The sequence below is a fragment of the Schistocerca nitens genome, chromosome 4 (genome assembly GCF_023898315.1).
Source record: "Schistocerca nitens isolate TAMUIC-IGC-003100 chromosome 4, iqSchNite1.1, whole genome shotgun sequence".
Lineage (NCBI taxonomy): Eukaryota > Metazoa > Arthropoda > Insecta > Orthoptera > Acrididae > Schistocerca > Schistocerca nitens.
In genome coordinates this window covers 815,590,257-815,607,003 of record NC_064617.1, presented here as the reverse complement: position 1 = coordinate 815,607,003, position 16,747 = coordinate 815,590,257, and the positions used below count along the sequence as shown (strand labels likewise).

Here is a 16,747-nt window from a genome sequence, read left to right as displayed (position 1 = left end):
TGCAGCTAGTTCAATTACTGAACGCTTACACTAGATGTTGCAACGTTATTAGTTCAATAGCAGACTATTAATGTTTTTAATGATCTCGATTAAAAACATTGTAAGATATACTTAAGTAAACTGAGAGCCACTTATATTTCAGTACAGGTCGGTGAGTGTCATACAGATTACACTGCTGAAACACTTCACTAGCAGTCATCCATTCAGCGTGGTCCCGAGGGGCTGGGGAAGCGGTATGTCCAACAATAGATGGCCTCATTCTTAGTGCGCGTTAATCGAAACGGAACGAACACTAAGTCGTGTTACACGGTTGACAAGGGGTCACCAATACGGAAGATTTCGCTATGGTGTGTAAGGAAAATTGCAATAACGGAGACGAGACGACGCATTGCGATCGAACGATACAAAAACGTAACTGTCCAGTCGCGTGTCTCACAGAAAATTGGAGTCTTTATTTCACAGATATTCTCGTTCCCCACCCACACTCTCCCTTCCCAGCAACGTTTACGCCTTCGAGTAATTCTATCGATGTCGATATCCCCCAAATAGGGATCAAATTTGCACTAGCCGCCCCAACGACAAATGCGGCAACAGGACGCAAGTCATGGGTTACACGCTAGTCCCCAACTTCCCTCAGCATTGAAATGATTAACATGTAGTTGGAGGTAAAAACCTGCCAGTAATTATGATGAACTCCCAGCGTACTATTCATTGCTCATGCACTGTAACTGCTGCTCGATACTGTACTGTGGGTTGAATGACTGTTGGTTACCATCCAATGTACTTTCGCTGGTCCTATTTAGATTTTCATACAAAAAATAAGATGAACGATCAAGCCTAGATTAGGATTCTCTTTTTAGAAAGCTGAGCAAAAGTTGATCCAACACAGACCCATCTATAGTTGTGCACGCTATTTTGATGAGCATCTACAATTTTTAATTTTTTCATAATGATTAAGAGGTTTTAAGAGGTTCGTGGTTGTGTCTTGCGTAAATTACATCTACATACACATCGGTACTTTGCAATAATCATGTTAATGTGATTAGCTGAGAGTTCAAAGAACCAAAAAAATGGTTCAAATGGCTCTGAACACTATGGGACTTAACTGCTGCGGTCATCAGTCCCCTAGAACTTAGAACTGCTTAAACCTAACTAACCTAAGGACATCACATACATCCATGCCCGAGGCAGGATTCGAACCTGCGACCGTAGCGGTTACGCGGTTCCAGACTGTAGCGCCTAGAACCGCACGGCCACTCCGGCCGCCTCAAAGAACCACTTTCACATTTTTGTCGGTCGCTCCATTCTAATAATCCGTGGGAAACATGAACAAATAAACCTGTTACATTCTTTCACTGCCCCTGTTTCAGATTTACTACGAGCATTTCGTTAAGACTACTGGAGAGTTCTGAGTGTAGCGTATTATTTCAGAGAACAAATTAAGAACATCTACACCACCTACTTCTGCGTTTTCTTTCTATATCGATCCGTGCACTATACTGCACGGTACCAGCATCTTCCAAAAAACCGCGAGTGGAAACGTGGTTAGCAGGGTGTCATATCTCGGGTGTTATTAATCACAGAGATAAGGGTTCAAGTGTTTTGGATAGCGCTTGGCCTAGGGACCATTCGTATGCCTGTCGGGAGAACGAACATACTATAGCTACCGCTGAGTAAAGGTTCAGAGTTTAAAGATTACACACTTTCTGCAACTCGGTTCAAATCGGTTGGTCCTTTCTTATTACGTGTGTCCTAAGGTGGGCTTTAGTTGACTTATAAAAGGCTCGTTTGTTCATGGGCCATTTCTGAGAAAATGATTTTTAGATACAAAACGTACCAGTTGTGGGGTCGACCAATTCTATAATTTTTGATTCCGGCAGACCGTCGAAATATTTAACATATATTCTCGAGGAATTTTGAAACTTTTTCCGACGTGCAGAAATCCTCCAAAGCCGGCATTTATCTGATTTTGCATCGTGGGCCGCAATTGTTTAAATAATTAACTATAGCAAATGGCTCAACTTTTAAATGTACATCCTTTGGAGATGAATCTAGGAACGTCATTTTCCTGTTTTAGTAAATCTGTATCGAGTATCAAAATACATACCAAGAACAATGATTTTTTGGTGCGAAAAGTACAAATTGTGAAGATGGCCACTTCTGAAATTCTGTTCATAGTTAATTTTTACCATATGTTGTTAAGATCTTGTTTCCGTGGAACCTTAAACTTTTTTCAGTATCATTATCCGTTACCGACGTCCAGAGGTTCAAAGTTACGTACTTACGCACGTAAAATATGCACGTAATATTTGGTCTAAGGTGTAAATGTAAAGTTACATAGTGAATACAAGGCCAAGGTTCTAGGGTCACTGCGAGGGTTCTGAGGCCAACGAATAAAGTTCTTAATCAGCATTTTTCACTAATGAATCTTTATGACGCGCTGTCCCTGTATGGCTCTGAGCACTATGGGACTTAACATCTATGGTCATCAGTCCCCTAGAACTTAGAACTACTTAAACCTAACTAACCTAAGGACATCACACAACACCCAGCTGTCCCTGTATAATCAGCAGTTCACGCTACTGCAGATACGTCCAAAGTGGTATTGGAGTGACAGATAATGGGCTAAAAAGAGTCTCAACATATCAAAAAGGAACTTAAAATTACTGCCAAAAATTACGTAAAACTGGAAAGTCTACAAGTCAGTAGAACATTTCTTATAACATTTTTACTCTTTTAAACTACGAACCTTGGGCCCGGCGCTTTTGGTGAATTTCGGTCGATAAACGACGTATCCAGTAAAAATGTGAAGCAAACGATTTTGTGCTACTCTCATATTATGCATATTTATTTGTTGTCTATACTTGTCAAGGTACATATATGTATCGAAGTACATAAAGGAAATGTGTGAAAATTTTACTGTCCTGCACAATTTGTTTTATACTCTACGAGCATAAGCAGCACACCCTGATGTAGCAGGGAAAAGAAGGGAACCAGCGGAAAAATGCACCTGTCAGAGCACAAAAAAGGTAAATATGTTCCTCTATAAGACTCTCTCTGTGCTGCAAAAATCTCATTTCACAAAATTGCACTGTTGGTATCTTTGCAAGCAGAAAGTTGCAGAAAATCGTGTTATCAATTTATTTAGAATTAGGGTAATGTTGTCATCAACGGACCAACTAACCTTTTTCTCGAACTGAAGGAAATCCAATGTTTCAAATGTTGTGAAACTGAACATCAGAAATCCTCATTTAACCTACATTGTAAGATATAAGGCTTATTCCTGAAATACTTTGAACACCATCTCGAAAAAATTCTGAAATATTTTCAGAAAACGTCTGTTCGTGTACACCTGTTTCTATCACTGGAGCAGTTGAATTCATGAATGGACCATTAGATGTGTGTCCAAAATTTCTTGATTAAACCCCTGTCATTCGAGTATAACGACTGGGTGAATTTGAATATGGCCACACAGTGTAATTAAGAAAAGGAAAGGGTGATTAAGTGGATATTAATTTTAATATGAGTGAAGAACGTGGAATCTGAGTATAAAAAAACGACGTACAATTCTAAACTGACATTATTACGAAGTGATGTGAAATTTAGGCTATTTTAAAAAATAAACTACGAGGCAGTACAAACTCTGCGTAACTCAGGGACTTATCTGCGATTAAAATAAAAGTTTCCTTTAGTGTTCTTGCTATCTTCAGAGCAAGTTTCATGCACCCCCTTCCTACTTGCCACGCACTGAATTTTGTCTTCCATTGATCGATTTCGACATAGCTCACTAAGCAAATCACTGGTGTTGGTGCTTTAAGTTCGATGCACTATAGGTAGGTTTCTCTTTAGGTTAGCGGGAGGTTTAGCTCTACTTCGTAATTGATCCTTGTATGGAGAGCTTGGCAGTACTAAACCTTTATGTATGACTTTTCTAGACCTGGCCTTCGGTGACGTGACAGCTTCAGCTATACAAGGAATGTTTGCTAAAAGAACAGCCAAAGACTGGGTCTAACAATGTTTTTTTCCTTTGTCCTTTGCAGTTGTTGGTAATCATGCTGAGATTGCTAACAAGGGAACCTCCCCATCGCACCCCCCTCAGATTTAATTATAAGTTGGTAGAGTGGATAGGCCTTGAAAAACTGAACACAGATCAATCGAGAAAACAGGAAGAAGTTGTGTGGAACTATGAAAAAAATTAGCAAAATATACGAACTGAGTAGTCCACGTGCAATATATGGAACTTCATGGGTACTGTGCAGTCAGGCGCGCCGTGGTCCTGTGGTTAGCGTGAGAAGCTGTGGAGTCAGAGGTCCTTGGTTCAAGTTTTCCCTCGACTGTAAATTTTAATTTTTTGTATTCAGACAATTATTATCTGTCCGTCTGTCCGTCCGATGCGATCACTTTTTTGGGAGTGATAATTGTTGTGGCGTAACAAGCTAGCTACGCCACACTGAGAAGTAGCCGAAAGGGCACGCGTCAACTCAAGCCGTCTTGCGTTAAGTCTGGAACAGGATACGTTATGAATGCTATAAAGAAAAGAACGGAGCTTCTCGTATACTTAACTTTAATTTCTTGTTGTATATTTCTCTTGATAATACAAGTGAGACTCTCTCCAGATATGGTTAATGGCGCCTTGCTAGGTCGTAGCCATGGACTTAGCTGAAGGCTATTCTAACTGTCTCTCGGCAAATGAGAGAAAGGCTTCGTACGTGTAGTCGCTAGCAACGTCGTCCGTACAACTGGGGCGGGTGCTAGTACGTCTCTCGAGACCTGCCTTGTGGTGGCGCTCGGTCTGCGATCCTTACAGTGGCGACACGCGGGTCCGACATGTACTAATGGACCGCGGCCGATTTAAGCTACCACCTAGCAAGTGTGGTGTCTGGCGGTGACACCACAATAATCACATCCACAAGAAAAACTAAATCGGGCAAGGTAGAAGAATCTTTTTACCCATTCGCCAAGTGTACAAGTTAGGTAGGTCGACAACATATTACTGTCATGTGACGCACATGCCGTCAACAGTATCGTATAGAATATATCAGACTTGTTTTCCTGTGGAGGAATCGGTTGACCTATGACCTTGCGATGAAATGTTTTCGGTTCCCATTGGAGAGGCACGTCCTTTGGTCTAGTAATCGCACGGTTTTGCGGTGCGGTCGCAAAATACAGACACTAAACTTATTACAGTGAACAGAGACGTCAATGAACGAACGGACAGATCATAACTTTGCGAAAATAAAGAAAGTAAATTTTTCGCTCGGGGGAGGACTTGATCCAAGGACCTCTAGCGCCGCAGCTGCTCACGCTAACCACAGGACTACGGCGCTCCTGATTACACATCACCCTTGAAGTTGCATATGTTACACGTGAACTACTCATTTCGTATATTTTGCTGATTTTTTTCATAGTTCCACACAACTTCTTCCTTTTTTCTCGATTGATCTGTGTTCAGTTTTTCAAGGCCTATCCACTCTACCAACTTATAATTAAATCTGAGGGGGGTGCGATGGGAAGGTTCCCTTGTAAGAATGATTTTGAACTTAATGCCCATTCCATCACTGTTGGTGGTGATAATAATAAAAATCGGACACACGCTATATGGCATGTTTTTATGCAAAATATTCTGTAGTTAGAGGTACTAAAACGTTTACTATTCCTCCCTAAACGTTCTGTATTCGCTATAGCAGCTCCCGTAAATAAAGTTCTCGTGTAGAAAAAGAATAAACTCAGTCATTTTCTGCTACATGCAGACATCATTTACATAAGAGTCACTGAACAGGCAGTACATATTGGGTCTGCAAACCGGTAGTGAGAACCGCTTGTAGAAAACTGACAGCGACGATAATGCACAGAATATAAGCGTAGCGCCGTAATTTCTCTGGAGCGTTTGCGTTTCTTTCTTCCTCTTTCCTTTACTGTTTTCTTCCACACAGTTTATTCCTCTCTGGCTACCACGCCAGTGATCCCACTTCGTTAGGGGACCATACGTGGAGATTGTGAATGTTAAGTGGCTGCCACTGTAATTGCAGGTGCACGACCTCCGCCTCTAGACATATTTTTCACTCTAATGTAGTCTCTTTGATGTGCGTCGCGTGATGACAATCACGGCTTTAACCGTGCCCCAGGAGCGACTTAACAGGTCGTATTCTCCTCCACAGGGGCGCGATAATATCTCTGAATGACAAATTTCAACCACTGCCGTGTCATGAATGAATTAGGATTCCTAAGCGTGTATCACTGGGGCTAAATTCCGGAAATGCTCTTGTTTTTAAACAGTCGGATAAAATATGTGGAATTCAGACTGTGCGAAGCACGTACAAATAACCTCACAGTCTACTTCACTACACATTTATTCATAACTATAGCATTTGAAATAGCACACTGTCACTACTGCATTGCTCACAAGATTTCAGATGAAGAAACACAGACTAGTAAACGACTGCACCCAGAAGGCGGGTTCATCAGAAGCTTCTAAATAAAATCTGTACAGCTTCAATTATCGAGGAAAGGGTGGAGAGCAAGCAGTGTACGCTTCTTATTCTCAATAGTACGCTCCCTTGCGCTAGACGAAATAGGAAACTCTCTAGGTTTAAATACAGGGTATTAAATACCGCGTCTACAGATTTTAAGCGTGTTTAGAGGAGATAAAAGGAAACACTATTTTATATGACCAACTTGTCTCGGCTGCTCCGTTTCCTGCCAGAGCTCTATGACCGTTTTGACGCTAGCGATGCTTGGAGACGGCGTTCAAGCGTCCCCGAGATGGCTGTTGTTTTGGAGATGGTGCTGAAAATGTTACCCTTTTACTCTAATACAAACCTGGCATCTGCGTGCTAAAACACTCTCTAAACAACTTCGGAATGTCTTTATCTCAAAAACCGTGCCTAGAGAGCCGTAACTGAGAGGTTATGGCTTTTTCTGAACAAGATAACACTGAGTTTAAAAAGAACGACTTGTATTTATGAGTAATTGCTAAATATGCCAGAACATAGACGAAACATTCTTTCTTGTGTGCTGGAAGAGTGAAGTTGTAGTGTTGACGCCGGGTGTAATTTGTCTCGTATTATGTGATTGTGTCTAAATAAAAATAAGTGTAAAGTACGGATTAAGAGGAGTGCGAATTTTTCGCAGGTAATTATTTCCCTACTCTCTCGACAGCTTTGTTAACACGTACGGTAATTTCAGACCAAAGTTTCTTGCCTCAAATTAGCACTTTTCCTTTTTTTTTATCAAAAGCTTTGTTACCACATTCAGTAATTTCTAGGCCAACGTTTCTTCCCTCAGATTAGTACATTTTCCTTTTTCATCATCCTTGTAATTCTGTGCGATCATCACGGATAGATTCTGTATCGTAAAAGAGAATACACATTACGGAAAAAGAAGCTGTCCAGTGGTATAACACAAATGTTCATACGAGAAGACAATCATTGATGATGACATGTTTATGGTTGTTGTACGCGAACTACTGTTCCAGCTAGCGCAGAACGGTTGCCAAGTACACGAAAGCCATGCAAAACGTGGCGCTGTTGTTTCACTGCGCAGTACTCACCCGCGTTCCGCACAGCTCAGAGCAGCGGCATCAGGTGTTCACTCTGCGACCTGTAACAGAAGAATGAGTCAGTCCAGTAAACCAGCATTGTCGCTACTGAAGAGCGAATATGAAGCAAAACATAAAAACACAGACAGTTTGAAATTAAATGGAATTTACTTGCCTTGGGATGGTCGCTTTGCAATTCTTTTGTTAAATTGTAAGCATTTAAAAAAAAATTTAAAATATTTTCGGCCATGCAGTTATATCCCATGACAGACCTATGGTACCCATAACATACAAAGATAAAGCGTAATATCGTGATAGGAATACGTCATCCAAAACGCAATGCAAAAATTGACAGGCAAATTCCTAAAATGACTGTTCCTGTGGTTAGTGATGTACGAGGGCCACTCAATAAGTACTTCGACACATCTTTTACTTGACCAGTTTCGGTTGCAAAAATGTGGAATTTGTTGTGGGATATTTCAGAATATTCCCGCTTCAGCCTCTATAGTTTCACAAAGTTCCGATATGTGGCGTCGCTATAGCCTTCAAAATGGCGTCTGTGAAGGAGGTCCGTTCCAAGCAGAGAGCTGTTATTTAGTTTCTTTTGGCGGAAAACCAGAGCATCGCAGATATTCATAGGCACTTGCAGAATATTTACAGAGACCTGGCAGTGATCAGACGCGCTGTGAGTCTTTGTTCGAGGCGTCTCATTATCGCAACTAGATCGCTCAAACCTATCTGATCTCCCTCTTGCCGACCGGCCGCACACGGCTGTGACTCCTGCAGTGTTGGAAAGGCCGACACTCTTATTAAAGGTAAATGTACCGATCACAATCAAACATCTCTCTGCTGAACTGGACTGTATTGTCCTTCCTCTTCCGCCCTACAGTCGGGATCTCGCACCTTCCGATTTCGCTCTTTTGGCCCAATGAAGGATGCTCTCCGCGGGAAGCATTACGTGGATGATGGAGAGGTTATTGACACAACAAGACGTTGGCTCCAGTAGAGTGGTACCACGAGGGCATGTATGCATGTATGTACAGGGTGATAAAAAAGTCAGTATAAATTTGAAAACTTAATAAACCACGGAATAATGTAAATAGAGAGGTAAAAATTGACACACATGCTTGGAATGACATGGAGTTTTAATAGAACAAAAAAAAGTATTGCTAGACACGTGAAAGATCTCTTGCGCGCGTCTATTGCTGATGATCGTGTGCTCAGCCGCCACTTTCGTCATGCTTGGCCTCCCAGGTCCGTGCGATTATTGGCTTTGGGGTTACCTGAAGTCGCAAGTGTATCGTGATCGACCGAAATCTCTAGGGATGCTGATAGACAACATCCGACGCCAATGCCTAACCATAACTCCGGACATGCTTTATAGTGCTGTTCACAACATTATTCCTCGACTACAGCTATTGTTGAGGAATGATGGTGGACATATTGAGCATTTCCTGTAAAGAACATCATCTTTGTTTTGTCTTACTTTGTTATGCTAATTATTGCTATTTTCATCAGATGAAGCGTCATCTGTCGGACATTTTTTGAACTTCGTATTTTTTTTGCTCTAATAATACCCCATGTCATTTCAAGCATGTGTTTTAATTTGTACCTCTCCATCTACATTATTCCGTGATTTATTCAGTTTTAAAATTTATACTGACGTTTTGATCACCCTGTATGTTAACCTGGGACCTAGAAACGACGGGGAGGCTCCGTCCCCGCCGCAGCCGCAGTGGTCCACAACCCCACGACGACTGCCGCAGTCCACCCATCCGCTGCCCCACACCGAACCCAGGGTTATTGTGTGATTCGGCCCCCAGTGGACCCCCCCCCCCCCAGGGAATGTCTCACACCAGACGAGTGTAACCCCTATGTTTCTGTGGTAGAGTAATGGTGATGAACTCGAACGTGTAGAACTTGTTTGCGCAGCAATCACCGACATAGTGCAGCTGAGGCGGAATAAGGGGAACCAACCCGCATTCGCCGAGGCAGATGGAAAACCGCCTAAAAACCATCCACAGACTGGGCGGCTCACCGGACCTCGACACAAGTCCGCCGGGCGGATTCGTGCCGCGGACCAGGCGCTCCTTCCCGCTCCGGAAAGCCGTGCCTGAGACCACTCGGCTAACCAGGCGCGCTACCATGAGGGCATACAGGCCCTTCCAGAAAGGTGGCGTAGGGCTGTCGCAATGAACTGACATTATGTTGAAAAATACGGTTTTGTACCCAAAACAGTGGGGAATAAAATGGTGTATTGAAATCCTGAATGAACCCAAACTGATTTCGGAAATGAATGTGCTGCATTGTCTAATGAACGCCCCCATTTTGTTAGAACATTTAGTCTTCAGCCACAACATTCCTATTTTCTAATATATTTTTCACTTGCTATCTGGGAAGACGCACTGTCGGGTTAAGAACCACCAACCACCATTCTATGAAAACGGGTAGGGTGAAAAAGAAGTATAACGCAATGCTCGGAAAACCCACACTACATTCAATTTGAAATCCTTACTAAACTTTTTGTGGTAGAGATACCTCACAAAATTACGAAAGGAAAAACGTTTATTGTCTATTACATATTCGGTGTACATGCAGTAAAAGTGTCACATCTGGCATGACGTCCTAATCTACTTCTTCCTTACTTTAGCTCTATTTGCAACATATTTTGCAGACGGCATCCACATACACCACTAAATGTGCCTGCAAAATTAAATCATTACACGGGAACTAATCCAGGGGATACAGTATCATAAACAACTAAGATCCGCGAAAAACTGCCGCATCGGGCATGACGTTTTAATTTACTGCTTCGTTACCATTAATTCCATTCGCAACATCTTTCGTAATCAGTATCCGCATACACTTATCAGCCAGAAAGTTATGACCACCAACCTATTATCGACGTAAGCCCGCCCAGGTGACAGCAGCGTCACCTGGCGAGGAATAACTGCTAGTCAAGACACCCGCACCGTGCATGTAGTAACAGTGAATGGGCCGTCTGTGTGCAGAATCGAGAAGGCGCGCGAACTGTCCGAGATTGACCGAGGAAAGATTGTGATGGCCCGGAGGCTCGGCACGAGCATTTCAGAAACTGCACCATTTTTCGGGCGTTCTAGGGCGTTCGAGGAGTACTGTGGCGAGTGTCTTCAACACGTGACGAAACCAAGGTGAAACCTCTGTCTTCAGCGTGTGGCGAAACCAAGGTGAAATCACGGCCAGAAGTCGAGGGGTTGGGCAGATTTGTAAAGCAGGACAGGCGACGAATTGTGGCATAACTAACATCAGACTTTAATGCTGGGCAGAGTAAAAGTATTTTTGAACCCACAGTGCACTGAACACTCCTAACGATGGGCCTCCGCAGCCGACGACCAATGCATGGGCCAATGTTAACACCACAACTTCGGTATCTATGTCGGAAAAGGGCACATGACCATCGACACTGGACGTTGGCGTAGTGGTAGAGAGTTGCATGGACTGATGAATCCCGACACTTTCTTCATCAAGCAGATGGGAGGGTGTGAATTTGTCGTCTTCCAAGGGGACAGCTACTTTATACCTGTACTGCAGATAGGAAACAACCTGGAGGTGACTCCATTATGCTCTGGGGAATATTCGTGTGAGCATTTATGGGCACAGCGGATTTCGTGTAAGACACCATGATGGCCAAGGAGTATCGTACACTGCCGGCCGTTATGGCCGAGCGGCTCTAGGCGCTTCAGTCGGGAACTGCGCGACCCCTACGGTCGCAGTTTCGAATCCTGTCTCGGGCATGGATGCGTGTGATGTCCTCAGGTTAGTTAGGTTGAAGTAGTTCTAAGTTCTAGGAGACTGATGACCTCAGATGTTAAGTCCCATAGTGTTCAGAGCCATTTCAACCATTTGAAGTGTCGTACACTGGTTGCAGACCACGCACACCTCGTCATGATGATCACTTTTCCCGACAGAAGTGGCATTTTTCAAGAAGATAATGCGCAATGTTAGGAGTTTGAGGGAGTGGTTCGAGAAATATAGTCGCGAGCTCCAGTCGATTTGCTTGTTCCCCACCTCCCCAGATCTGAATCCGATAGAACACATCTGAGATGTGACTGAACGGGGCGTCAGAGCTCATCGCCCCCTCCCCCCCCCCCCTCCCAAAAATTTAAGAGTTAGGTGACGTGTGAGGAGATGTGGTGAAAAATCCCTCTAGCGACCTACCAGGGCCTCGTTGCTTCCATGCCACGACGCGTTGCCGTTTTTATTCGCGCCAGAGGTGTGTAAACCGGTTATTACGTACTTAGTCATAGTGTTCTGGCTGATCAGTGTACACTGTACACCTCTGAATATACCTGCAAAGTTGTATCATTGAATGACACATACTCGTATTTCAGGAAATCTGAGGTCATGAACACAGAGATGGGTGAAAAGTTGCCGCATAGGCCCTGACAATATCATTTATTACTTCTTTACTGCGAACTCCATTCACAACAAATTTTGCTGGCAGTATCGAACTATAGTACTGTATGTACCTGCAAAATTATATCACTGCAGGAGACATAGTTCAGGAGATACGATTCAATAAACACTGATATGCGTGGAAAAACTAGAATTTCATAAAACTGGAAATAAATTAACCTGACTGTACTCTTACAGTATTTGATAATAGGAGCTCTTAGCGACATGCAAACAACACTGAACATAAATTCATACATTTCTAAACTTTTCTCGTTCACGTGCTCTACGACAAATATTTAAGGGGGGTAGGACGTCAAATGGGTCGTTTTGGAGCAGGAGAGACACCACAGGACATTTTAATTTCCACTGTCTATACTTTTACAAATAAATTCGTAACACTTTGTCAGAATGACCAGGAGGGATTAATGATTCACAATCATAGCAGTGGAAGTTCAAAAAAATAACAAAATAATTTTCTTTTACATGTGAAAGTTCTTCATTTTTTCACTTTTATTGGCTGCGTTTGTCGCTATAGGTACACGTTTCTTCATAAATAAGAGAGATTCTTCGATGAATTTTGTACAGCATACAAACCATACTTACAGGTGTATGAAACTCTAGAAATTATTTAATTTATGAAAAAATGAATTTGCTGTTACATTTTAAATTTCAAACTCAAATTTTATAGTTAATTATCTCAATTTTTACCACAGTTATTAATTGATTTGAAAAATTCTAGAGTTTCATACACCTGTACGTATGGTTTGTATGCTGTGCAAAATTCTCGAAGAATCCGCCTTACTTATGAAGACAAGTGTACCTATAGCAACAAATGCAGCCAATGGTAAGTGAAAAACAAGGTGAAATACAAACGTAAAAAAATAAATTATTTTCTTATATTTTTTAACTTCCACCACTATAAGTGTAAATCCTGAACCCTTTCTGGTCATTCTGGCAAAATTTTATGAATTTATTTTTAAAAGTATAGACAGTGAAAATTAAAAATTCCAGTGGTTTCTCTCCTGCTCCATGTCGTCCTGTTTGACGTCCTACCACTCACTTGTAAAGCAATGAGAAGTTCGAAACTGTTTTGTACAGGGAAGTTTACTGGTTACTCAGCATCTGGAAAGAAGCATTATGGGGTTAAGAAACACCTACATAACTAGGGAAAAAGTAATTTCACGAAAATTTGTTAGGTACCTGACTTATCACTTGTATAAATGACCTTGTGGATAACCTCGGAAGTTCACTGAGGCTTTTTGTGGATGATGCTGTAGTATATCGAGAGGTTGTAACAATTGAAAATTCTACTGAAAAGCAGGAGGATCTGCAACGAATTGACGCATGGTGCAGGGAATGACAATTGAATCTCAATGTAGAGAAATGTAATGTGCTACGAATACACAGAAAGAAAGATCCTTTATCATTTAGCTACAATATAGCAGGTAAGCAACTGGAAGCAGTTAATTCCATAAATTATCTGGGAGTAGACATTAGGAGTGATTTAAAATGGAATGACCATATAAAATTAATCGTCGGTAAAGCAGGTGCCAGATTGAGATTCATTGGAAGAATCGTGAGGAAATGCATTCCGAAAACAACGGAAGTAGGTTACAGTACACTTGTTTGCCCACTGCTTGAATACTGCTCAGCAGTGTGGGATCCGTACCAGATAGGGTTGATAGAAGAGATAGAGAAGATCCAACGGAAAGCAGTGCGCTTCGTTACAGGATCATTTAGTAATCGCGAAAGCGTTACGGAGATGATAGATAAACTCCAGTGGAGGACTCTGCAGGAGAGACGCTCAGTAGCTCGGCACGGGCTTTTGTTAAAGTTTCGAGAACATACCTTCACCGAGGAGTCAAGTAGTATATTGCTCCCTCCTACGTATATCTCGCGAAGAGACCATGAGGATAAAATCAGAGAGATTAGAGCCCACACAGAGGCATACCGACAATCTTTCTTTCCACGAACAACACGAGACTGGAACAGATGGGAGAACCGATAGAGGTACTCAAGGTACCCTCCGCCACACACCGTCAGGTGGCTTTCGGAGTATGGATGTAGATGTACGAGGAGAAGTAGGACTGAGAAAGGGGGGGGGGGTGCGAATGACATCGAGTGAGCAGGAGAGGAGGGGCGAGGCGATGGACAGAGAGTCTAGGAGGAGGAGCCCAACAGAGAGAGGGGGAGGCGGAGATTGAGAGGGAGAGGGGCAGGGGGAGATGGACGATGACGATAGTAGCAGGGGGAGGAGAATGACAGAGGGTGTGGAAGTGGACAGAGACTGGGAGGATTGGTAGGGAAATGCAGAAGGAGAAGTGAGACAGGGGGAGGGGGAGATGAAAAGGAGGTCGAGAAGATGGGCCAAGATTAGAATGGGGCGAGGAGACTCATTGAAGATTCGAATAAATACCTTGACAACTTTGGGTTTCTCTGTTAGTATTATTAGTGGAATACAAATATACCATAAACTAGAAAGCCAAGACGCAATGTCTGTTAATAAGAATTCCAACGCTTATACGAGAAACCCAATTCTGGTATTACAAAGAATGGGCGTGGCAAGTTTATTTTCGCGAGTGGGCCTTTTTCACAATCTGAGCGTCTGCTCTCAGTTCAGTATCCGGAGAATGATCACCATAAAGTACTGGACGTAACGATTCCTGTGCTTATACTGAGTGAACATTGATAAAACCGACAAGCTGAAAGGACGGATTTCTGACTAGAAATGGAGGAGAAAAGGTCCTATGGACATGTAACCGGAAATGCATCGTTGCTACGGTAGATGGCGCTGACGAATGAAAGTTCCTCTGATCAGGTGTCGTGTGCTCCTTGCCTGATGCAGGCTGTGTGACTGACGTAGCGTACAGTAAGTAGCAGAATGGTCCGTTATTCATGTGGGGAACAAGCCGAGATGGTATTTGTGCTCGACCAAGCAGATGAAAACGGTAGAGAGACAGAATCCGTTCCTCTAAAGCTGGTGTACGAACAGTCCACTGCTTACCTGCGCCATCGTCTGTCTAGAAGGATCCATGATCACACAAACGTCCAAAAAGGGCTTCAAACTTTGTGTGATGTGGTTGGTGTCTGAGAGGGTACTTGTTTTAGTATTGCCGTGCTCCATCTGCTTGGCCGTACACAAAACCATCTCTGCTTGCCCCCGACATGAATACCGGACCATATTGTTCCTTATAGTACGCTGCGTCAATCACACAGCCTACAACACGCAAGGAACACATGGAACGTCATCAGAGTAACTTTCATTCGTTAGCGACATCTACCGTGGCAACTATGCATTTCCAGACACATCTTCATAGGACCTTTCTTCCCCGATTTCCAGTCAGGAACTCATTCCTTCAGTTTGTCGGGTTTGTTGATGTTCACCTTGTATATGGGAAAGAACATTTTTTTCTGAAACGATTTATTTAACTATTTCTAGTTGTTATGACAAAATCGGTCTGGGAATTAATTTCAAGCAAATGCAGAAGCCGCCGTAACTCAAAAGTATCCTGCAGGATGGTATTTTTGAATTCGTCTTAAGGAGTGCGATGGAGTTCAGAGTATGACGCAAGCAGGGTCAGCCTTGAAGCAGGGAGCTACGAGGCTCGCTTCAAAACAAATGTACACTATTTTTGTAAAAATACAGTTCTCATTCTGCATGTGTGAAAGTTTTACAGTGTGTAGATACATCCGTCCCGCTTGTTTTCAAACTTAGTTCAACCTGTTCCCGTGAGTGACGCGGTCACAGCATGTCTACAAGATGGCTGCTACATTTGACATTCGTCAGAAGCAACGTGCTGTCATAGAATTCCTGTGCTGTGAAAACGAGACAGTGGGAAACATCCACAAGAGGTTGTAAAAGGTGTATGGAGATGCTGCTGTCGATCGCATTACAGTTAGTCGCTGGGCAAGCAGGTTACGTGATGAAAGCGGGCACAGCAGTATTGAGGATTGTCCTCGCAACGGCAGGCATCGTACTGCACACACTCCAGACAATGTGCAGAGAGTTAGCGAATTGGTGACTGGTGACAGACGCATCACAGTGAACGAATTGGCACGCTACTTTGGGATAGGGGAAGGAAGTGTTTGCAGAATACTGAAAGTTTGGCGTTAAAAAAGGTTTGTGCCGGGTGGGTTCCCAGGATGTTGACAGTGGCACACAAAGAAACAAGAAAAACGGTATGCAGCGAACTTTGGAGCAGTATGAGAATGGTGGAGATGAATTTCTTGGAAGAAGTGAGACGGGTGATGAAACATGGCTCCATCATTTTTCACCAGAGATGAAGAGGCAATCAATGAAGTGGCATCATGCAAATTCACCGAAGAAAAAAAATTCAAAACATCACTTTCTGCCGGAAAAGCTGTGGCTACGGTGTTTTTCGCAAGTACAACCACCATAAATTCTGAATCATATGTGACGACACTGAAGAAACTTCAAGCTCGACTGAGTCGTGTTCGGCCACATCGGCAAAAGCAGCATGTTTTGCTGTTGCACGACATTGCACGGCCACATGTCAGTCAAAAAATCATGGAAGCGATCACAAAACTCGGATGGACAACACTGAAACACCCGCCTTACAGTCCTGACCTGGCTCCATGTGACTATCATCTCTTAGGGAAACTGAAAGACTCTCTTCGTGGAACAAGGTTTGAAGACGATGACTCCATTGTGCACGCTGCCAAACAGTGGCTCCAACAGGTTGGTCCAGAATTTTACCGTGCGGGTATTCAGGCGCTGGTTCCAAGGTGGCGTAACGCAGTTGAGAGGGATGAAAA

General features: G+C 43.0%; 1 long non-coding RNA gene across 1 annotated transcript in view; it reads right to left on the bottom strand.

The window, feature by feature from the left end:
- LOC126253235 (uncharacterized) overlaps nucleotides 1–16,747 on the bottom strand; it is a 1,041,980-nt gene that overhangs the window by 218,440 nt on the left and 806,793 nt on the right. Inside the window, exon 3 of the long non-coding RNA XR_007545925.1 lies at nucleotides 7,550–7,599. This is a non-coding gene — a long non-coding RNA (uncharacterized LOC126253235). The remainder of the gene's footprint in view (nucleotides 1–7,549; nucleotides 7,600–16,747) is intronic.